The sequence below is a fragment of the Neofelis nebulosa genome, chromosome 12, assembly GCF_028018385.1.
Source record: "Neofelis nebulosa isolate mNeoNeb1 chromosome 12, mNeoNeb1.pri, whole genome shotgun sequence".
NCBI lineage: Eukaryota > Metazoa > Chordata > Mammalia > Carnivora > Felidae > Neofelis > Neofelis nebulosa.
Genome location: NC_080793.1, coordinates 95431234 through 95456773, shown reverse-complemented (window position 1 = coordinate 95456773; position 25540 = coordinate 95431234). Strand labels below are relative to the sequence as shown.

Genomic DNA, 25540 nt, shown 5'->3' with positions numbered 1-25540 from the left:
CTGCTGTTTTTTTTGTTTTTTGTTTTTTCCCAAATGAAAAACCTTTCCCACCGAGTCTATGGGATTCCCTGTTTTCCAGCTGGCATCTGTTTGTGGTAACTTGAGCAGCTAAGCGTGCCTAAAGGTGGGGACCATAGGGCTTTTCCAATGTGTTCCTGGAATAAATCAAGGAGGATGACACCACACTCCACTTGGAAGTCTCCTACCTTGCCTCATTCTTTGTGGATCTCCTCAATGTGGAATCACTGCTCTTGCTGTTTCTTCCTCTCCTGTTTCCTTCTATTGAGGGTTTTAACGTGGTCAGAAAAATCTGTGGGTATCCTTACAATTTGAAAATGCGAACTGCCTTCACCGCAACTTATATTTTTGTATGTGTCATTTAGAATGGTTTTAGACAAAGTAAACTTCATACCCATCAGCATTTTGGTAAACATGCTGTCCAGAATCCCCTCAGGTGTGCCCTGGGCACAAATACTCTGAGCCTTAGGTGGCATATTTGTCATAGAAAACATGCACTGAAACCTAAATTGTGAAGAGAAAAAATCCAAAATTACCTGTGTGGCAAGTCCCCACGGTGTCCTTCACTTGTGTTCACATGAGCACGTTCTCTCGTGTCCTGTGTCACAGGTACAGCTAAAACATGAAAACAAAGTGCATTTGTGTTAATTTTGTCTTTTAGAATTTCAGCTCATTTTTCCAGGGAACACAATTACCCTGCAAAATGTACTGTACTTAAGCTGAGAAGTACCTCTGAATTCAAATAAATTAGCTGAACCCAACTAACATGTATAGGCTACCTGTTTCTCTAAGAACATACTTTCCCAGGTCCTCTACAGGCCCTCAGGATCCCCATCTCCCCATATGTCTCTGTACCCATGGATAGCACTTCCAGAGAGGAGGAGACCCCATTGTCGGGACAGTAGTTTGGGCACAGGCAGGGGCTTAGAGGCAGAACTTTGAGCCACAAGGGCTATGATTCCATGTGTGGACACTGGCATTGTCATTCCTTCTCATTCTGTAGTTCTTCACATACACAATAAACAGCCTCTGTGGTGGAGGGGATGAAGGGTGGAGTGTGATCCTGGACATAGTTGCCTTCCTATTTGGAATATGCTACTTTGTTAATTTAGTATTCAGCCTATAAATCTTCTAGGAAAAGGGCCCTTGCTGTTTCTACGTTTCCAGACACATGGGGACACTAGTTTATCCCAATCACATCCATTCCTCACCTCAAAGTGAGGACCCAAAGTATGGGTAGAGATTTTGGCGCTGATGCTGCCCTCTTAGAACCTGGTGGTGGGGGAGCTAGTAGAATATGAGCACTGCTTCTTTGGGTTTCTGCTTTTTGCTGGTGTTGGTGCTCGGTTCTATCCTATGAACATACCTCTCATTTCTTTTCCGCAGGCTATTTTGTGTGCCAGAGTCCTGGTCCTTTCCCAGGGTTGCCTTGCAGGCTGTACCCCATGGACCACCCTTCACCACCAGTCATGGGCTAGGAGCCACATCCCCCTCCTCCACCGACTTTGTTTTGATGACCTGAACTGGATGAGTGGCTGGTAAAGTATATTCATCTTCTTCATTATTGACTTTGTGGCAATGATGTAGAGATGGTTGTGAGTCTTGGCAATCCAACTACAAACTGCCTGAGGACACTGTAGCATATCTCAAGTTTCTCAGGACATACATACAATGGGCGGTGTCATGTCCCTGTAATACAGTGAGCTATACATTTCTCTTGTCAAATGAAAGAGGATTTTTTACACAAAAGCAGACATATCAGCAGTACTGGTGAGTATGTTGGAGACACAATGTTTTGGGTTCTGTAATGAATGAGGTGCACCCCTAACTTTTAGAGCATCAGGTGTCCTGTGTGAAAGAGAGACATTCATTAAACGATGCAGACCTTGTGATCACCAAAATGGAAACACCAGTGAAGGATCCAGTGCAAAACCGGGGGAACCTTGAATCATACAGGAATAGAAGGGAAGTTGAGCACAGTAAGCAGAGTTTGAGGAGGTGCAGAGGGGAGGGTGTTGGGGTCAGTGAGATGCAGTTGGAGGTCATTCCTGGCCACAGCCTGAGCAGGGAGTGTGAGGCCCATAAGGAGCTGCTATTTGGGATCACTCTCAGTGCACAATGCAGTGTTCATCTCCAAAATGTCAGTGTGTTGCCAAAGTGCACACAGGTAATCATCTAAAAGGATTGTTGTCTCCCTCGATTTTCCTGAAGGTTCTGGATATTTGTGGGGGGAAAGAGCCCTGGAGATATGGGAATTTAACTTGGTGTTATGAAAATGCTGTATGCCCAAGTTCATATCCTTCAGTGAGACTAAAAGTGGAGACAGGTTCTAGATCAGCTGAGTCATCCTACAATTCAGGGCTGGCCAGATGCCACCACTGCTGGACCCCTGTCATCACCCTGACTACAGCTTTGCATCTCCTCAAACTTCTCACACAATATCCTGAGGCTTTGCCTGTGTTCCTGCTGTCTCAGCCCTAATACAGTTCTCAGTGGGACCTACACAGAGCCTCAGCTGTGTTATCTGTGAAAACAGGGGTAATATTTGTTTCTAAGAACAAGAGAAAAAGAAGACATTCAGTGTATAAAGCATCTGCAAAATCTCTGGGAACACACTTCTCACAGTTTCAATTAAGATATTTCCACACAATGATCCTCCAAAAAAGATGGTCACGGGAGTTCATTAAACTAAGACTGTTAACAACTCAGCCCAGGGAGTGGGAATCACTGTTTTAAAAAATAAGACAATGTCTCTCATTTTTCTATTAGAATTCGGGCCCTGCCACACAATGAAAGAAAAGATAATTATGAGTGCTCGCTTCGGCAGCACATATACTAAAATTGGAACGATACAGAGAAGATTAGCATGGCCCCTGTGCAAGGATGACACGCAAATTCGTGAAGCGTTCCATATTTTTTATATACACAATGGAATACTACGTGGCAATGAGAAAGAATGAAATATGGCCTTTTGTAGCAACGTGGATGGAACTGGAGAGTGTGATGCTAAGTGAAATAAGCCATACAGAGAAAGACAGATACCATATGGTTTCACTCTTATGTGGATCCTGAGAAACGTAACAGAAACCCATGGGGGAGGGGAAGGGAAAAAAAAAAAAAAAGAGGTTAGAGTGGGAGAGAGCCAAAGCATAAGAGACTGTTAAAAACTGAGAACAATCTGAGGGTTGATGGGGGGTGGGAGGGAGGGCAGGGTGGGTGATGGGTATTGAGGAGGGCACCTTTTGGGATGAGCACTGGGTGTTGTATGGAAACCAATTTGACAGTAAATTTCATATATTAAAAAATAAATAAATAAATAAATAAATAAATAAATAAATAAATAAATAAATAAAAAGTGATGAAACAAATTTATCTAAAAAAAAAAAAAAAGAAAAGATAATTATGAGAATGTGTACATTCAGAGACCTAGATCTGAAGACAATCATTTTTTATTACACATAATCTCACAGATGCAGCCACACACTACAGTGTTCATCTGAGGCCACAGATAAACTACAGAAGACAGAATGCATGTAGGAAAACATAAGATCACAGGGAAATAAACCAAAATCTCTTTGCCTTATAGGACAACTCTTTTGAAATTTGAAGAGGACTGTGCACGGTGACAGACAATCGTGTTTGTATATACATTTTAAGAAGGTGTCAGATCTACCTGAATGCTTTCCCTGCCCATCATGTCCCCTCTACTTTCTCCTTCCTACTGTCCCCTAATCTACCTTTCATCGTTTTGTCTCTGTCAGTGTCTGCTTCTAGGGCCATCTACTCTCACTCCCCATTGAGTTCACACAGTGGGGTTCCTGTACACACAGGTAACAGAGTGGCAGAAATGGTGGTGATGGAGGATAGAAGCAAGATCACCCTTTCTTAAAAGGAGCCTGAAGGACTTTTCTGGGGTGATGGGAACTTCCTATATCTAGATTGATGGGGTGCTTATGCTCAATTATTTTGGAAATATTCCCTGACTCCATGGTGTCTTGGGGTCAGACAGAGAGGTATCTGTCCTTAGGAAATGGCTGAGTTCTAATGGTGGAGAAGGATGAGGGACCAGCAGTGACTGTAGAGAGGAGTGAAGGTCAGACACACGCCCAGGATGCCAGGTCTCCACAGACAGCACCACGTGTAGGAGGACTCTGAGGAACAGAGATTTCTTGATCAGACCCATGAACTACATAATCCTCCTGTAGTTTCCTCACTGAGCGATGGCCAGAGCAGAGGCCAGCAGCTGGAGGACAGCCTGATCATGGCTAGAGTGGAGCAGTGGGCCTGGGGGATTGAGTCAGGGAAAGGGACAGGCAGAAGGTAGTGACAGGGTGTTTGAGAGACAAACGGAAGAGAAGGGACCCTTCTCTGCTGACTTCACCTACATTTCTGTGTGACCAAAACGAGACCCTTGTCTCCCAGGGAAGGGAAGAGGGCTGGCAAAAAGACAGAGTAATATACTCAGCTCAAGTGCCCAGGGTATCTGCCTTACTCTTGAGTACCTAACACAGGAAGCATGTGCTTTCTGTCATGATTGGAACTGCAGCTTGTACCATTTAGTGAAAATCAATCCAATTATGCATCCCTCAGCATTAAAGTACTGCAACAAAATTAAGTGAACAGACTGAAAGATACAACGCAGGATAAAGTCCAAAGGTAGACTGACTGCAATACTTACGGGAATACAGTCTATCAGAAAAGGAGGTAGGTACCCTACTGCAGGCATTCAGACACCTGGGAAATATCTGAAAACGTAAAAAAAAAAAAAAAGTCCTTACTTCAAAAGCAACATTAGCGCTAGACACAAAGGGATCATGATTTAAGGTTTAGAGAGCAACCATATGACTTCATGGTGCTGTATCCATGAGATCAAGTCTCATCAAATTATAATGCCTTTAATAGCCTTTAATTTGAGGCTATTTGTTATATGTAAATTATACCTCATTAAAGAGAGTTTCAAAGCACAAAATACTAGAAGCAAATGTGGGAACATTCCTTTCAAATCCTAAAGTGCATGGGTGAGATGAGTCTGTCTGCCCATGTCTCAAAAATCCAAAATAATAAGACATTTAAAAAATTAATAATAGCAGAGTAAGCAGACCCTGAGCTCACCCTGTCCCATGTTTTCAACTATATAACTTCCACATCCAAGTCCATGAACCAGAGAGGGATCCACGACCTGCACAACAAACTCCACACCTAAATAGAAGCTGCATCAGGAAGGTTAGGAAGGTCAGAAAGGTGGAGGTTGGATGCCTGCAGAAGCAGAGAAAGTGAGCCCTCACACCAGGGAGCTGACACAGGGAAGACTAATCTCCATAACATTTGGCATTAAAACCCAGGGGGGCTGAATTCCCTTGAGTTTAGATCCTGGTGCTTTGGAGGTCAGCTGACCCAGCACTGGGTGATCCAGAAGGATGAGTGATAGCCAGGTCCCTGCCTGTGTAGACAGGCAACATAAACATGGCATTTTACACAATGCCCAGGCCACAGGAGACACATGTATTCATGCTGATTCTTGATTCTTGACTCAGCTGGCCTGCCTGGGTCCCACTGACCCCACTGAGAGCAAGCACAGCCCACAACAGGCATGCAATCAGTGCAGACCCCTGCACTGAAAGGAAAAGTAACCCAGACACAACAGCAGGGAGTGAGCAATACCCATATGATATCCTCCTGAAGGTCCAGGTCCTATAAATGGAGACGTGCACTGCTGAGGACTCCAGGACCTCTTCTTCATAACGGCATTAATTTCAAGATCAGAAGGCACAGCTGACTTTCTTAACACAGAGAAATAGAGACAGGGAGACAAACAAAATGGACACACAGAGATGTTTATCTACAATGAAAGACCTAGTCAAAGCCACAGCCAGAGATCTAAGCCAAAGAGATATAAATAACATACCTGATATAGAATTTAAAGCAATGATCATAAGGATACTCATTGGAGTTGCAAAATGAGTAGAAGAGTGAGACCCCTGACAGAGATAAGATATAACACAGACACTGAGGACACAATAAAGGAGAAACATGCTTGCTGGAATGAACAGAGTGATGGAAGAAGCAGCAGAACAAACTAGTGGCCTCGAAGACTGAGTGATGGAAATTAATCACACTAAACCAAAGAGAGAAAACAGAATTCTGCAACATGAGATGAGACTAAGAGAACTCAGTGACTACAGGAAAAATAATAATATTCATATTGTAGGTGTCCCAGAAGGAAGAGAGAATGGGGCAGATAATTTATTTGAGGAAATAATAGCTGAAAACATCCCTAATTGGGGGAGGGAAACAAACATCCACATCCGGGAGACTAGAGAACTCCCATCAAAATCAACAAAATCAGGCCAACACACAAACCTATTGTAAACAAACTTAAAAATTAGGGTGAGAATAAAGAAAAACTCGTAAAAGCAGCAAAACAGTCCTTAACTTACAAGGGAAGACCCATGAGGCTAACTACATATTTCTGAACAGAAGCTTGGCAAGCCAGAAGTGAGTGACATCACATATTCAAAGTGCTGAATGGAAAAATCAGCGGCCAAGAATACTCTATTCAGCAAGGCTATCTTTCAGGATGAAGGAGACACAGACTTTCCCAAACAAAAACTAAAGGAGTTTGTACCACTAAACCAGTCCTGCAAGAAATATTAAGAGGGATTCTTTGAGTGGAAAGGAGAGACCAACAGTGACAGTATAGAGGTAGAAGACACAATTCAAGTAAAAAATGAACATTTCTGGAAAAAATCAGTTAAAGAACTCAGAGAAATGGATTTGAAATATAATAACATCTACCAAAAACCTAGGGAGGAGAAAGTAATGGGTTAAAAGGTAAATGACCATCAACTTAATACAGACTGCTAAATGCAGAAGAGGTTATATAAACACCTAACAGTAGCCCTATACTAAAACCAGTCATAAATATGCTAAGAATAGAGATAAATCAAAATATATCAGTAAAGAAAATAAGCAATACATGAAAGAAAGGCAAGAAAGGATCAGAGAAAATCATTAGAAACCACAACAAAACAGGCAATAAAATGGCAATACATATATCAATCAATTTTGAGGGAAATGGAGTTAATGCTCCAATCTAGAGATGTAGGGAGTAAGAATGGATGAAAAGACAAAACAGATTCAGATGCCTACAAGTGACCCACTTTACACCTCAAGAATGATAGGATAGAGAAACATCACACAAATTAATGTCAAAAGAAAGCTGGAGTAACAATACTTGTATCAGAAAAAATACACTTTAAAAAAGTACATAACAAGAGACAGAGGAGGACAGTATATAACAGTAAATGGTACAATCCAAAAAGAAGATATAACAACTGTAAATATATCCCACAATTAAGTGGGATTTATTCCCAAGCTACAAAAGTGGTTCAATATTCGCAAATCAATTAATGTGATACAATACATCAACAGGAGAAAGGATAAGAACCAGATGATCGGGGCATCTGGGTGGCTCATCCTTTAACAGTCTGACATCAGCGGAGGTCATGACTTCATGATTCCTGAGTTCAAGTCCCGCGTCAGACTCTGTGCTGAAAGCTCAGATCCAAGAGCCTCCTTCGAATTCTATGTCTCCCTCTCTCTCTGTCCCTCCCCTGCTCATGCTCTGCCTCTCTCAAAATTAATAAATGTTAAAAGAAAAGAAGCATACAGTCATTTCAATACATGCAGAAAGGAACATTTGACAAAGTACAACATCCGTTCATGGATGTAACCCCCTAAAGTAGGTTTACAGGAAACATACATTAACATCATAAAGGTTATCTATGAAAACCCTGCAGTTATAATCAACCTTAATGGGGAAAATCTGAGAGCTTTTCCTGTAAGGTCAGGAAGAAGACAAGGATGTTTACTCTTACCACTTTTAGTAAACAAATTACTGGAAGTCCTAGCCACAGCCAGCAGACAAATGAAACAAAACGATTTGCAGATTACACGACACTATATATAGAAAACCCTAAAGAGTCCACCCAATAACTGCTAGAACTGATAAATGAATTCAGCAATGTCACAGGATACATCATTGTACAGAAATCTGTTGCATTTGTAGACAATACAGAAGTAGAAAGAGACATTAAGAAAATAGTCCCATTTACAGTCGTACACCAAAAATAAGATATCTATGAATAAATCTAACCAAAGTGGTGAGCGACGTATACTCTGAAAAGTATAAAACAGTGATGAAAGAAATTCAAGATGACACAAAGAAATGGAAGGACATTCCATATGGATCAGAAGTACAAATATAGTGAAAATGTCTATACTTCCCAAAGCAATTGACAGAATTAATGCAATTTCCATCAAAATACCAACAGCAGTTTTCACAGAATGAGAACAGTCCTAAAATTTGTATGGAACCAAAAAAGACCCCAATCTTCAGAGTAAACAATCTTTATGTGAAGTGATAATTATGGATGGCACTATGCCTCTGGATCTTCTGCTCCAAAACACAATAACTCTGGCTTAAGCATTCGAACAAACGTTAGACACATCCCAACCAAGGATTATTCTACAAAATACATTATACAAACATACCCTCAAAACTTTGCAGATTATGAAATATATGGAAAAATCTAAAAATTGTTATGGCCAAGTGGAGCCTAAGGAGACAGGATGACTGTAATGTGCCAGGTGGGATGAGTCTGGGCTAGGAGAGTTTAAAACCGAAGCAATCTGAATACAAATTTAAACTTTACTTCATACTACCATATCTCTTTGATACACTGATTGTGATCATGTACCAACCATTATGACAGCAATAGTGAGAAAACAGTCTAATGTACGTGGATACTCAGTATTATCTTCCCAATTTTTTTTTGGTAACTAGAAACCCATCATGAAAGAAAAGACTATTAGTAACCATGGTTTTTCAACACATAAGATTATATAACTAGTTCCAGTATTAGTTACTAGTGATGGACATGTACCTACTCTTGTTGTTCTTACTATTATTTAATTTAAATAATAGCATTCATGGTACAGAAAACTGAATGCATGATAAACACTTCATAGAAACACCTACTTTACATATTTTAAGATAATAACATATGTATATACCACTCTATTATGTGGTATGTAAATTAAGTGTTTTTCGGATCTTGAACGAGCATGTCATTGAATGGCTTTCCATAAAGGTGGTTATGCTAGATAATGAATGATACTCAGATTTTACAGGATGTATGTCACATCATGCCTGAACATTGTCAAAAATAAAAACATACACGCGGTCAGGTGAAACATTGTGACTGGCTCACTTATTGTTAAGAATCCTTGCTTTAATATATTCACGCATATTTTTAGCAGGAATACAAGAGAATCAAATATTTCCAAATCAAAGAGCTATTCAAAGACTGGAAGAACTATAGGGAGTTCAAAGAGTTTCAGAAGGATAAGATGTGACATGAAGGGGGAGTCACAGGCAAGCAGCTTTCTCTGGGCCCATTTGACATGTTTGCATGAGGATATGTGACTTGCCAAAGGGTAAGTCCCAGAAGTACCAGAGGGAAAGACAACGCTTTAGGGCAGGGTGACTTGGAAAGGGTGCTTCTGTGCCTAAGTGATGGCTCAGCAACATGGCTGGGGGTCCCTGCGTCAAAGACTTCAAAAGGCCAGCAGTAACCTATACTCACAAAGATCTTAGAACCACAGAGTCGATCTTCACCTATGATTAGGAGATGGTCACAGTTTCACAGGATATGATCTTTGGGCCAGCAGTAGATGGCTAAAATATTATTTAGGGCTATACATTTAATGAAAAAAAATGTATGTGTAAAAATTTGGGTTTGGAATGTTAAGAAAAATCACAGGCCCATCATGGAGTTACTTACGTTAAGGCCACATGTCACTAAACCTAATTTCATTCCTGCAGGAATGTAACCTTTAACCAGTCAGCAAAGAATTTCCTAGTCAGTGCTGGAAATTTAACTGATAGATCCCTGCCATTCCCCTCAGAGAGGCAGTCTTGCCTAAATAAGGTATTCCATGCCACTATTTTTTTTTTTAAGTTTATTCAAGTTAGAGACAGGGAGCACATGCAAAAGAGGGGCAAGACAACAGGGAAAGAGAGAATCCCACAACCAAGAGGTCATGATCTGAGCCAGGATCAAGAGTCAGACACTTAACCAAGCCATCCAGTCACCCTGAGAATGTGGAGTTTCAAAGGTTAGCAGTATTGGCTGGGATACAGCTATGATAGCACTGGCCTACTCCTGAAGAGAAGGCGCAAAAAACTTGCAGGCAGATGGCATTGAAACAGTGATCTGTACAACGCCTGGTGCACACACTGAGGAGATTACACACTCATCGTGGAGAACATCCCTAAGAAGCAGTGTTCACAATGAGGGGACAAAGAGCTAGGACAGAAGAGCTGCGTGGCGCCATTTCCCTGCTCTGCACACCCCCCTCCCAGCAAAAAAACACAGAGCCATCTGCTGGAAATAAGGCAATCCCCACACTGGGTGCCTAAGATGCTTATACCAACCCCACATCCCTGTGTTCTGGAGAGACTGGCCTAGGTCATTGAAGCTTACCTCAGTCCCAATGGAGCTGGCCCATTCCCCAGAACACCAGTGGAAGCCCATGATCACACCACCTCTCTCGACCAGACAGTTCTGCTTCTCTTCTAGTGGCAATCGTTTCAAGTCTCATTTAACAAGCAGATCATAGCAGACCTAGGTAATTCTCACCACATTCTGGCCAAGGACCATACATTGCTCATACAACTGGCTTGAAGGATAGTGCAGCCAGAACACAAAACAGTGTATGCAATACACACCAAAGACAATCCGTGATGTGCCAGGCCTTGGACACTAGATGATCTCCTCTTCATAAAGCCATTCATCTCAGAGGAGGGAACATAATGAGCTTTGGTAACAGAGAAGGCAAATACTCAACCAAAATGCCAAGACAAGAGGAATGCATCCCAAATGAAAGAACAAGATAAGGTCATGGCCAGAGAAATGGAAGGAACACTTCCAAACTCATTCTATGAGGCCAGCTTGGCCTTGAGTCCAAACTGGACAAAGACCCCACCAGAAAGGAAAACTACAGGGCAATTTCCCTGATGACCCTGGATGCAAAAATTCTCAACAAAAAGTAGCAAACCGTGGGGCGCCTGGGTGGCGCAGTCGGTTAAGTGTCCGACTTCAGCCAGGTCACGATCTCGTGGTCCGTGAGTTCGAGCCCCGCGTCAGGCTCTGGGCTGATGGCTCAGAGCCTGGAGCCTGTTTCCGATTCTGTGTCTCCCTCTCTCTCTGCCCCTCCCCCGTTCATGCTCTGTCTCTCTCTGTCCCAAAAATAAATAAAAAACGTTGAAAAAAAAATTAAAAAAAAAAGTAGCAAACCAGATCCAACAATACATAAAAAGGATTATTCAGCACAATGAGGTGGATTTTATTCCTGGGATGCACAATAGATTCAATATCTGCAAATCAACTGATGTGATACATCACATTGATAAAAGAAAGGATAACAACCACATGATCTCCTCAATAGATGCAGAATAAACATTTGACAAAATGCAGCAGCATCCTTTCTTGCTGAAAAAAAACCTCATGAAAGGAGGGATAGAAGTATCGTGCCTCAACATGAGAATATCCAGATACAAAAGTCCCACAGCTAATATCATCTTCAATCGCGAAAAACTGAGACCTTTCCCCCTAAGGTCAGGAACACGACAGGGATGTCCACTCTCAGCACTATTATTCACCATACTGTTGGAAGTCCTAGCCTCAGCAATCAGACCTCAAAAAGAATACAAGGTGTCCAAGTTGGCAAGGATGAGTCAATCTTTCCCTGCTCACAGACACGATACTTTCCGTGGAAAATCCAAACGACTCCACCAAAAAACTTCTAGGATTGATACAGGAATTCAGGAAAGTATCAGAATATAAGATCAATATGCAGAAGTTGATTGCATTTCTATACACCAGTAATGAATCAACAGAAAGAGAAATCAAGGAATTGATGTCATTTATAACTGCACTGAAAACCATAAAATACCCAGGGATAAACCCAACCAAAGAAGGAAAAGATCAATACAGTTAAAACAATAGAGGGTCTCCTGGGTGGCTCAGTTGGTTAAGTGCGTTAAGAACGTCAGTTCTGGGCATGATCCTGCATTTGTGGGATTGAGTCCCTCGACGGGATCTGTGCTGACAGCTCAGAGTCTGGGGCCTGCCTCAGAGCCTGTGTCTCCCTCTCTCTCTCTACCCCTCCCCTGGTCATGCGCTCTCGCTTGCTTGCTCACTCTCTCAAAAATAAATAAACATTAAAAAAATTAAAAGAACAAACCATACAACGTCTATAAAAGAAGTTGAAGAAGGCACAAAAAAATCCCATGCACATGGATTAGAAGAACAAATATTGTCAAAATGTCAATACTAGAGGAGGTTGGAAGATGGCGGCATAGGAGGACGCTGGGCTCACCGCGCATCCTGCTGATCACTTAGATTCCACCTACACCTGCCTAAATAACCCAGAAAACTGCCAGAGGATTAGCAGAACAGAGTCCCTAGAGCCAAGCGCAGACGAGAGGCCCACGGAAGAGGGTAGGAAGGGCAGCTAGGCAGTGCGCGCTCCATGGACTGGCGGGAGGGAGCCAGGGCAGAGGGGCAGCCTGCCGGCCAAGCAGAGCCCCCAGCCAAGCAGAGCCCCTGAGTATGGCTGGCAAAAGCGGAGGGGCTGGACGGAGTGTGTTCCAACAGCAAGCGCAACTTAGCGTCTGGGAGGTCATAAGTTAACAGCTCTGCTCAGAAAGTGGGAAGGCTGGAGGACAAAGGGAGGGAGAGCTGCTGAGCCCCCAGACGACAGAGCTCAGTTTGTGGGGAACAAAGGCGCTCGCCAGCGCCATCTCCCCCGCCCATCCCCCAGCCAAAATCCCAAAGGGAACCAGCTCCTGCCAGGGAACTTGCTCGCTCTGCGCAAACACCCAACTCTGTGCTTCTGCGGAGCCAAACCTCCGGCAGCGGATCTGACTCCCTCCTGCTGCCACAGGGCCCCTCCTGAAGTGGATCACCTAAGGAGAAGCGAGCCAAGCCTGCCCCTCCTGCCCCCGTGCACCTTGCCTACCCACCCCAGCTAATACGTCAGATCCCCAGCACCACAAGCCTGGCAGTGTGCAAGTAGCCCAGACGGGCCATGCCACCCCACAGTGAATCCCGCCCCTAGGAGAGGGGAAGAGAAGGTACACACCAGTCTGACTGTGGCCCCAGCGGTGGGCTGGGGGCAGACATCAGGTCTGACTGCGGCCCCGCCCACCAACTCCAGTTATACACCACAGCACAGGGGAAGTGCCCTGCAGGTCCCCACCACTCCAGGGACTATCCAAAATGACCAAACGGAAGAATTCCCCTCAGAAGAATCTCCAGAAATAACAACAGCTAATGAACTGATCAAAAAGGATTTAAATAATATAACAGAAAGAGAATTTAGAATAATAGTCATAAAATTAATCACTGGGCTTGAAAACAGTATAGAGGACAGCAGAGAATCTCTTGCTACAGAGATCAAGGGACTAAGGAACAGTCACAAGGAGCTGAAAAGCGCTTTAAAAGAAATGCAAAACAAAATGGAAACGACGACGCTCGGATTGAAGAGGCAGAGGAGAGAATAGGTGAACTAGAAGATAAAGTTATGGAAAAAGAGGAAGCTGAGAAAAAGAGAGAGAAAAAATCCAGGAGTATAAGGGGAAAATTAGAGAACTAAGTGATACACTAAAAAGAAATAATATACGCATAATTGGTATCCCAGAGGAGGAAGAGAGAGGGAAAGGTGCTGAAGGGGTACTTGAAGAAATCATAGCTGAGAACTTCCCTGAACTGGGGAAGGAAAAAGGCATTGAAATGCAAGAGGCACAGAGAACTCCCTTCAGATGTAACTTGAATCGATCTTCTGCACAACATATCATAGTGAAACTGGCAAAATACAAGGATAAAGAGAAAATTCTGAAAGCAGCAAGGGATAAACGTGCCCTCACATATAAAGGGAGACCTATAAGACTCGTGACTGATCTCTCTTTTGAAACTTGGCAGGCCAGAAAGGATTGGCACGAGATCTTCAGTGTGCTAAACAGAAAAAATATGCAGCCGAGAATCCTTTATCCAGCAAGTCTGTCATTTAGAATAGAAGGAGAGATAAAGGTCTTCCCAAACAAACAAAAACTGAAGGAATTTGTTACCACTAAACCAGCCCTACAAGAGATCCTAAGGGGGATCGTGTGAGACAAAGTACCAGAGACATCACTACAAGCATAAAACATACAGACATCACAATGACTCTAAACCCGTATCTTTCTATAATAACACTGAATGTAAATGGATTAAATGCGCCAACCAAAAGACATAGGGAATCAGAATGGATAAAAAAACAAGACCCATCTATTTGCTGTCTACCAGAGACTCATTTTAGATCTGAGAACACCTTTAGATTGAGAGTGAGGGGATGGAGAACTATTTATCATGCTACTGGAAGCCAAAAGAAAGCTGGAGTAGCCATACTTATATCAGACAAACTAGACTTTAAATTAAAGGCTGTAACAAGAGATGAAGAAGGGCATTATATAATAATTACAGGGTCTATCCATCAGGAAGAGCTAACAATTATAAATATCTATGCGCCGAATACCGGAGCCCCCAAATATATAAAACAATCACTCATAAACATAAGCAACCTTATTGATAAGAATGTGGTAATTGCAGGGGACTTTAACACTCCACTTACAGAAATGGATAGATCATCTAGACACACGGTCAATAAAGAAACACGGGCCCTGAATGATACATTGGATCAGATGGACTTGACAGATATATTTAGAACACTGCATCCCAAAGCAACAGAATATACTTTTTTTTTTTAATTTTTTTTCAACGTTTTTTATTTATTTTTGGGACAGAGAGAGACAGAGCATGAACGGGGGAGGGGCAGAGAGAGGGAGACACAGAATCGGAAACAGGCTCCAGGCTCTGAGCCATCAGCCCAGAGCCTGATGCGGGGCTCGAACTCACGGACCACGAGATCGTGACCTGGCTGAAGTCGGACGCTTAACCGACTGCGCCACCCAGGCGCCCCAGAATATACTTTTTTCTCGACTGCACATGGAACACTCTCCAAGATAGATCACATACTGGGTCACAAAACAGCCGTTCATAAGTTTACAAGAATTGAAATTATACCATGCATACTTGCAGACCACAATGCTATGAAGCTTGAAATCAACCACAGGAAAAAGTCTGGATAACCTCCAAAAGCATGGAGGTTAAAGAACACCCTACTAAAGAATGAGTGGGTCAACCAGGCAATTAGAGAAGAAATTAAAAAATATATGGAAACAAACGAAAATGAAAATACAACAATCCAAATGCTTTGGGATGCAGCGAAGGCAGTCCTGAGAGGAAAATACATTGCAATCGAGGCCTATCTCAAGAAACAAGAAAAATCCCAAATACAAAATCTAACAGCACACCTAAAGGAAATAGAAGCAGAACAGCAAAGATACCCCAAACCCAGTAGAAGAAGAGAAATAATAAAGATCAGAGCATAAATAAACAATATAGAATCTAAAAAAACGGTAGAGCAGATCAACGAAACCAAGAGTTGGTTTTTTGAAAAAATAAACAAAATTGACAAACCTCTAGGCAAGCTTCCCAAAAAGAAAAGGGAGATGACCCAAATAGATAAAATCAGGAATTAAAATGGAATTATTACAACCAATCCCTCAGAGATACAAACAATTATCAGGGAATACTATGAAAAATTATATGCCAACAAATTGGACAACCTGAAAGAAATGGACAAATTCCTAAACACCCACACTCTTCCAAAACTCAATCAGGAGGAAACAGAAAGCTTGAACAGACCCATAACCAGCGAAGAAATTGAATCGGTTATCAAAAATCTCCCAACAAATAAGAGTCCAGGACCAGATGGCTTCCCAGGGGAGTTCTAGCAGACGTTTAAAGCAGAGATAATACCTATCCATCTCAAGCTATTCCAAGAAATAGAAATGGAAGGAAAACTTCCAGACTCATTCTATGAAGCCAGTATTACTTTGATTCCTAAACCAGACAGAGACCCAGTAAAAAAAGAGAACTACAGGCCAATATCCCTGATGAATATGGATGCAAAAATTATCAATAAGATACTAGCAAATCGAATTCAACAGCATATAAAAAGAATTATTCACCATGATCAAGTGGGATTCATTCCTGGGATGCAGGACTGGTTCAACATTTGCAAATCAGTCAACGTGATACATCACATTAATAAAGAAAAAAAAGAGAAGAATCATATGATCCTGTCAATCGATGCAGAAAAGGCCTTTGATAAAATTCAGCAACCTTTCTAAATAAAAACCCTTGAGAAAGTCGGGATAGAAGGAACATACTTACACATCATAAAAGCCATTTATGAAAAGCCCACAGCTAACATCATCCTCAATGGGGAAAAACTGAGAGCTTTTCCCTGAGATCAGGAACACGACAGGGATGCCTACTCTCACCGCTGTTGTTTAACATAGTGTTGGAAGTTCTAGCATCAGCAATCAGACAACAAAAGGAAATCAAAGGCATCCAAATTGGCAAAGATGAAGTCAAGCTTTCGCTTTTTGCAGATGACATGATATTATACATGGAAAATCCGATAGACTCCACCAAAAGTCTGCTAGAACTGATACATGAATTCAGCAAAGTTGCAGGATACAAAATCAACGTACAGAAATCAGTTGCGTGCTTATACACTAACAATGAAGCAACAGAAAGACAAATAAAGAAACTTATCCCATTCACAATTGCACCAAGAAGCATAAAATACCTAGGGATAAATCTAACCAAAGATGTAAAAGATCTGTAGGCTGAAAACTATAGAAAGCTTATGAAGGTAAATGAAGAAGATATAAACAAATGGAAAGACATTCCCTTCTCATGGATTGGAAGAATAAATATTGTCAAAATGTCAATACTACACAAAGCTATCTACACATTCAATGCAATCCCAATCAAAATTGCACCAGCATTCTTCTCGAAACTAGAACAAACAATCCTAAAATTCATATGGAACCACAAAAGGCCCTGAATAGCCAAAGTAATTTTGAAGAAGAAGACCAAAGCAGGAGGCATCACAATCCCAGACTTTAGCCTCTACTACAAAGCTGTCATCATCAAGACAGCATGGTATTGGCACAAAAACAGACACATAGACCAATGGAATAGAATAGAAACCCCAGAACTAGACCCACAAACGTATGGCCAACCAATCTTTGACAAAGCAGGAAAGAACATCCAATGGAAAAAAGACAGTCTCTTTAACAAATGGTGCTGGGAGAACTGGACAGCAACATGCAGAAGGTTGAAACTACACCACTTTCTCACACCATTCACAAAAATAAATTCAAAATGGATAAAGGACCTGAATGTGAGACAGGAAACCATCAAAACCCTAGAGGAGAAAGCAGGAAAAGACCTCTCTGACCTCAGCCGTAGCAATTTCTTACTTGACACATCCCCAAAGGCAAGGGAATTAAAAGCAAAAATGAACTACTGGGACCTTATGAAGATAAAAAGCTTCTGCACAGCAAAGGAAACAACCAACAAAACTAAAAGGCAACCAACAGAATGGGAAAAGATATTTGCAAATGACATATCAGACAAAGGGCTAGTCTCCAAAATCTATAAAGAGCTCACCAAACTCCACACCCGAAAAACAAATAACCCAGTGAAGAAATGGGCAGAAAACATGAATAGAAACTTCTCTAAAGAAGACATCCGGATGGCCAACAGGCACATGAAAAGATGTTCAACGTCGCTCCTTATCAGGGAAATACAAATCAAAACCACACTCAGATATCATCTCACACCAGTCAGAGTGGCCAAAATGAACAAATCAGGAGACCATAGATGCTGGAGAGGATGTGGAGAAATGGGAACCCTCTTGCACTGTTGGTGGGAATGCAAATTAGTGCAGCCTCTCTGGAAAGCAGTGTGGAGGTTCCTCAGAAAATTAAAAATAGACCTACCCTATAACCCAGCAATAGCACTGCTAGGAATTTACCCAAGGGATACAGGAGTACTGATGCATAGGGGCACTTGTACCCCAATGTTTATAGCAGCACTCTCAACAATAGCCAAATTATGGAAAGAGCCTTAATGTCCATCAACTGATGAATAGATAAAGAATTTGTGGTTTATATACACAACGGAGTACTACGTGGCAATGAGAAAGAATGAAATATGGCCCTTTGTAGCAACGTGGATGGAACTGGAGAGTGTGATGCTAAGTGAAATAAGCCATACAGAGAAAGACAGATACCATATGGTTTCACTCTTATGTGGATCCTGAGAAACTTAACAGAAACCCATGGGGGAGGGGAAGGAAAAAAAAAAGAGGTTAGAGTGGGAGAGAGCCAAAGCATAATAAGAGACTGTTAAAAACTGAGAACAAACTGAGGGTTGATGGGGGGTGGGAGGGAGGGGAGGGTGGGTGATGGGTATTGAGGAGGGCACCTTTTGGGATGAGCAGTGGGTGTTGTATGGAAACCAATTTGACAATAAACTTCATATATTGAAAAAGAAAATGTCAATACTACCCAAAGCAATTGACAAATTCAATGCAATTCCTATCAAAATAACACCAGCATTTTTCACAGAGCTAGAAACAACAATCCTAAAATTGTATGGAACCAGAAAAGACCCCAAAGAGCCAAAGTAATGTTGAAAAAGAAAAACAAAGATGGAGACATTACAATTCTGGACTTTATGGTGCATTAGAAAGCCGCAATCATCAAGACAGTATGGTACGGGCACAAAAACGGACACATAGATCAAAGGACCAGAATAGGGAACCCAGAAATGGAACCTCAAACATATGGCTGAATAATCTTTCACAAAGCAGGAAAGAATATCCAAAGGAAAAAGAAAAGTCTCTTCAGCAAATGGTACTGGGAAAACTGAACAGTGAGAAGTATGAACCTGGACTATGTTCTTAAACTTCTCTCTCTCTCTCTCTCTCTCTCTCTCTCTCTCACACACACACACACACACACACACACACACACACACACACACCTCAAAATGGATGAAACATCTAAATGTAAGCCAAGAAACCATCAAAATCCTAGAGGAGAAAACAGGCAACCTACCTCTTTGATCCTGACCGCAACAACTTCTTGTTTGTCATGCCTCCAGAAGCAAGGGCAATAAAAACCAAAATAAACTATTGGGACATCAAGATAAAAAGCTTCTGCACAGCACAGGACACAATCAGCAAAACTAAAAGGCAAGTGAATGGAATGGGAGAAGATATTTGCAGGTGACATATCAGATAAAGGGTTAGTATCCAAAATCTATAAAAAATTATCACACTCAACACCCAAAAACAAAATAATCTAGTGAAGAAATGGGCAAAAGACATGAAGAGACACTTTAACAAACATGACATCCAGATTGGTCACACTCGAAAAGATGCTTAACCTCATTCCTCATAAGTGAAATACACATCAAAACCATAATGAGATATCCCCTCACGCCTATCAGAATGGCTAAAATTAACATCTCAGGAAACGACAGATGTTGGCAAGGATGCAAAGGCAAAGGTTTTGCAATGCTGGTGGGAATGCAAAATGGTGTAGCCACTCTGGAAAATAGTATGGAGATTCGTTACAAAAACCAAAAATAGAACTGAACTAGGACCCAGCAATTGCACTACTAGGTATTTACACAAAGGATACACTAACGCTGACTCGAAGTGGCACATGCACTCCAATGTTTATAGCAGCATTATCAACAATAGCTACATTATGCAAAGAGGCCAAATGACCATTGACAGATGAATGGATAAAGAAGATGTGGTATATTCATACAATGGAATATTACTCGGCGATCAAAAGGAGTGAAATGTTGCTATTTGCAACAACGTGGAGTGAACTGGACTTTATTATGATAAGCAAAATATGTCAGAGAAAGACACACATCATATTAAATTCCACAGATGAGAGAATTCATAACACTGAAGAACGTAGTGAAAGGAAAGCAAAAACAGGATACAAACAGAGATGGAGTCAAACGATAAGACACCATAAATAGAGGGAAGAAGCTCAGAGTTCCTGGAGGGTTACTGAATAGGGGTATGGGTTAAATGGGTGATGGGCATTATGGACAGAACTTGGGATGAGTACTGGATATATTTTGTAATTGATGGATCACTAAATTCTAATCCTTAAACTGTATTCCACTATTAGGTAACTAACTTGGGCTTAAATTTTTAAAAAGAAGAAATATTAAAAATAAGTAAAGAAATGTACTACCAGTCAAAAGAAAAGAATATTTAAATCAGACTCTTTGAGTGGAAATGAAAGACCAAAATTGTTACAGACAAGAAAGGATCAGAGAAAACATCAAGATACAATGGCAAAACAACTAGTAGGGCACTAAATATATACCTATCAATAATTACTCTGAATGTAAATCGACTAAATGCTCCAATCAAAAGACATTGGATAGGGGGTCAGAATGGACAAAAAAAAAAAAAAAAAAGAAAAGAAAAGAGACAAACAAACAAACAAACAAAAAAAACAAGGCCTATCTAGGTGCTGCCTACAAAGCCTTATTTGGACTTAAGTCACCTGCAGATTTAAATTGAGAGAATGAAAAAACATTTATCATGCCAATAATATCAAAAGAAACCCAGTAGCAATACTTATATTGGGCAAAAAAACTTTAAAACCGAGACTGCAGTTTGGTACCCTTTAGGCCAATACCTAGTAGTAAAATTGTATGCACCCAATATTTATAGCAGCTTTATCAACAGTAGCCAAATTATGGAGAAAGCCCAAGTATCCATCAACTGATGAAGGTATAAAGAAGTTGTGGGGCCTGTGTATGTGTGTGTCTGTGTATTCATGTATATGCATGTGTGTATATGTATGTATGTGTGTACATACACACATACATACATATGTATATACAATCAAATATGTCTCAGCTTCAAAAAGAATGAAATCCTGCCATTTGCAACGATGTGGATGGAGCTAGAATGTGTTATGCTAAGTGAAATTTGTCAATCAGAGAAAGACAAATATACGATTTCACTCATGTGGAATTGAAGAAACAAAACAGATGAAAACATGGGAAGGGGGCAGGAAAAGAGAAGAGTGGTAACAAACCACATGTGTCTCTTAATGATAGAGAAAAAAAAGTGAAGGTTCATGGAGGGAGATGGGTTGGCTCTGGGCTAGATGGGGGACCTGTATTCAGAATAGCACTTGTTGTGATGAGCACTGGGTGTTGTATGTAAGGGATGAATCACTGAATTCTACTCCTGAATCTGAGAATGCACTGTATGTCAACTAAGACTTAAATTTAAAAAATAAATAAAGCTGTAACAAGAGATGAAGATGAACACTATCTCATATTAAGGGGACAAACAAAAAAGATGATCCAATGATTGTAAATTTTGATGCCCCCAACATGCAACCACCAAGTATATAAAACATTGAACAACAACCATAAAAGAACTCATTTATAATAATATAACGATAGTAGAGGACTTTAACACATCACTCACATCAATGGACAGAACCTGTAAACAGAAAATCAACAAGGAAACAATGGCTTTGAATGACACACTGGACCAGATGGGTTTAACAGATATATTCAGAACACTCCATGTTAAAATGACAGAGTACACATTCTTTTTAAGTGCACATGGGGCATTCTCCATAATTGATCACATTCTAGGTCACAAATCAGGCCTCAACAGGTACCCAAAGACAGAGATCAGACCACGCATTTTTTCTGACCACAAAGCTAGGAAACTTGAAGTTAACCATGCACACGCGCGCGCACACACACACACACAGGGGGAAAGGCCACAAATAAAGGGAGGTTAAATAACATGCTACCAAATGAATGGGTCAAACAGGAAATCAATGAGAAAATACACCGAAACTAATGAAAATGAAAATACACTGGTAAAAATATTTGGAATGCGGCAGAAGCAGTCTATGATAGAAGTATATAGCAGTACAAGCCTACCATAAAGAGCAAGAAAAATCCCAAACAATCCTAACTTATAACTAAAGGAATGAGAAGAACAGCCAAGGAAGGAAATAATAGAGATTAAGGCAGAAATAAGGGATATACAAACCAAAAAGACACTAGACCAAATCAATGAAACCAGGGGCTGGTTCCTTGAAAACAGTAATCAACATGAAAACCTCCTAGGCATACTTTTCACAAAGAAGAAGGAAAGGACTCAAGTAAAAAAAATCAAAAATAACACAGGAGAAATAACAGTCAACACCACAAAAATACAGTTAGAAGATAATATTATGAAAAACTATATGCAACAAATTGGACACTCTGAGAAAAATGGACAAATTCCTAGAAACACACAAACTACCAAAACTGAAATGGGAAGATACATAAAATCTGAAAACAGAAAGAAATTAAATCAGTAATAAAAAAATCCCCCCAACACAAGAGTTCAGTGTCAGATGGCTTCAGTAATGAATTCTACCATCCATTTAAGGAAGAGATAATATGTATTCTTCTTGAATTATTACAAAAAATAAAAAAAGAAGGAAAACTTACAAATTCATCTTATGAGGCCATCATTACCCTGATACCAAAACCAGATAAAGCCTCCACTAAACAGGAAAACTGCCAGGGCGCCTGTGTGGCTCGGTCGGCTTAGTGTCCAACTCTTAATTTCGGATTAGGACATTATCTTACAGCGCATGGGTTCAAGTCCCACGTTGGACCCTGTGCTGACAGTGTGGAGCATGGCCAGGATTCTCTCTCTCCCTGTCTCTCTGCCCCTCCCTCACTTTTATGTACTCTATGTCTCTAAGTAAATATTTTAAATATGTTTTAAAATTTTTAAATAAAACTACAGACCAATACCGCGATGAGTATGTATGCATAAATTCACATCAAAATACCTTCAAATTAAAGTCAACAATACATTAATATAATCATTTACCATAATCAAGTGGGATATATTTCTGGGCTGCAAGCATGGTTCCACATTCACAGATCAATCAACATGATGCACCACAGTAATAGAAGAAAGGATAAGAACAATATGATGCTTTCTTTTTTTTAAAATTTTTTTTTTCAATGTTTTTTATTTATTTTTGGGACAGAGAGAGACAGAGCATGAACGGGGGAGGGGCAGAGAGAGAGGGAGACACAGAATCGGAAACAGGCTCCAGGCTCCGAGCCATCAGCCCAGAGCCTGACGCGGGGCTCGAACTCACGGACCGTGAGATCGTGACCTGGCTGAAGTCGGACGCTTAACCGACTGCGCCACCCAGGCGCCCCAAGAACAATATGATGCTTTCAAGACATGCAGGAAAACGATTTGACAAAATGTCACATCCATTCACGATAAAACCCCCTAGCAAGTAGATTGGGACTCAACCTACCTGCACATAATAAAGGTCATCTATGAAAAACCCACAGCTCATCTCATCCTCAATGGGGAAAAATTGAAAGTTGTTCCTCCAACGTCAGGGACAAGACAGGGATGTTCCCTCTCACCATTTATTCCACATAGTACTAGAAGTCCTAGCCACAGCAATCAGACAACAAAAAGAAATAAGAGGCATCCAAATTGGCAAGGAAGAACTAGAACTTTCGCTATTTGGAACTGACATGATACTTTCTATAAAAAACATGAAAGACTCCCCCCAAAATTGTTAGAATTGCTATATGAATTCGACAAATCAAAATATACAGAAATCAATGTACATAAATCTATTGCATTTCTGTAGATGAATAATGAATTAACAGAAAGAGAAAGTAAGGGATCAATCCCATTGACAGGTACACCAAATACCCCAAGATACCTGGAATAAACCTAACTAAAGAGGTAAAAGATCTGTACTCTAAAGGCTATGAAACACTGATGAAAGAAATGGAAGAGGACACAAAGTAAAGGAAACACATTTCATGTTCATGGATATGAAGAACAAAATACTGTTAAAAGGTCTACACTCCACAAAACAATCTACACATATAATGAAATCCCTACCACACAAACAAAACATTTGTCACAGAACTAGAATAATCCCAAAATTTGTATGGAATGACAAAGACCCCAAACAGCCAAAAGAAATTGAAGACCAAAACTAAAGCTGGAGTCATCACACTTCTAGACCTTAGGTTATATTATAAAGCTGTACTGAACAGAACAGTATGGTACTGGCAAACAACAACAACAACAACAACAACAACAACAACAACACAGACGCAGAGATCAATAGAACGGAAACCCAGACATGAACTCACACGTATATGGTCAATTAATTCTCAACAAAGCAGGAAAGGATATCCAATGGGGAAAAAAAGATACTCTTGGGACACATGTGTGGCTCCAAAGCATGTGATTGTGGATTCAACTCAGATCATGATCTCAGGGCAGTGCAGAGCATGCTTGGGATTCTCCCTCTCCATTTCTCTCTGCCCCTCTTCTGCATGCTCTCTCTCTCTTTCAAAAATAAATACATAAACTTTAAAAAAGTCTCCTCAACATATGGTTTTGGAAAAACTAGACAGCAACCTGGAAAACAAAACAAAAACAATGGACCACTTTCTTACAACATACACAAAAATAAATCCAACACGGATAAAGACCTATGTGTGAAACCTGAAACCATAATAATCCCAGAGGATACCTAACACAGGCAGTATCTTATTTGACATTGGCTGTACAAACATCTTTGTAGATATATCTCCTGAGGTAAGGGAAACACAAGCAAAAATAATGGGACTTCATAAAAATAAAAAGCTTCTGTCACCAAGGAAATAACAAAACTAAAACACCTACAGAATAATATTTGTAAACGACATCTGATAAAGGGTTACCGTCCAAAATATATAAAGGTATACACCCAAAAAATGAGAAATCCAATTAAAAATGGGCAGATGACATGAATGGAAATTTTCCCAAGGAAGACATAAACATAGCCAAGAGACACATGAAAAGATGCTCAGCATTATTCATCTTCAGGGAAATACAATTCAAAAGTACAATGAGATAACATGGCACATCTGTCAGAATGACTAAAATCAATGAATGATGAAACAGCAGGTGTTGACAAGGCTGTGGGGAAAGAGAAACCTTCTTGCATTGTGAGAAGGAATGAAAACTGGTGCAGCCACTCTGGAAAACATCATGGAGATTCGTCAAAAAAAAATGGAAATAGAACTATGTTACGATCCAGCAATTTCACTACGAGGTATTTACAGAAAGAATACAAAAATAATTCTTCAAAGGGATACATGCACCATGATGTTTACAGCAGCATTTTCTATACCAAATTACGGAAACTGACCAAGCATCCATCAACTGATGAATAAAACTGAGATGTAGTATATGGAATGTAATATTATTTAGCCGTAAAAACATGAAATCTTGTCATTTTCCACGAGGTGGATGGAGCAAGAGAATGTTATGCTGGGTGAAATAAGCCTATCAGAGAAACACAAATACCAGATGATTTCACTAACAC

At 40.6% G+C, this 25540-nt stretch overlaps 1 long non-coding RNA gene and 1 other non-coding gene across 5 annotated transcripts in view; one reads left to right on the top strand and one right to left on the bottom strand.

Moving 5' to 3' along the window:
* The window catches only part of LOC131492233 (uncharacterized), a 53053-nt gene that overhangs the window by 5254 nt on the left and 22259 nt on the right, over positions 1 to 25540 (bottom strand). For 2 of the 4 annotated variants that reach the window (XR_009251941.1, XR_009251943.1), the window contains one exon: positions 555 to 633. This is a non-coding gene — a long non-coding RNA (uncharacterized LOC131492233). Of the gene's footprint in view, positions 1 to 554; positions 634 to 4679; positions 4764 to 23354; positions 23595 to 25540 lie in introns of those variants that run through there. The other 2 variants (XR_009251944.1, XR_009251942.1) reach the window with 2 other exon arrangements.
* Positions 2830 to 2936, top strand: LOC131492312 (U6 spliceosomal RNA). The gene has a single exon (XR_009252001.1). It is a non-coding gene; the product is annotated as a U6 spliceosomal RNA (small nuclear RNA).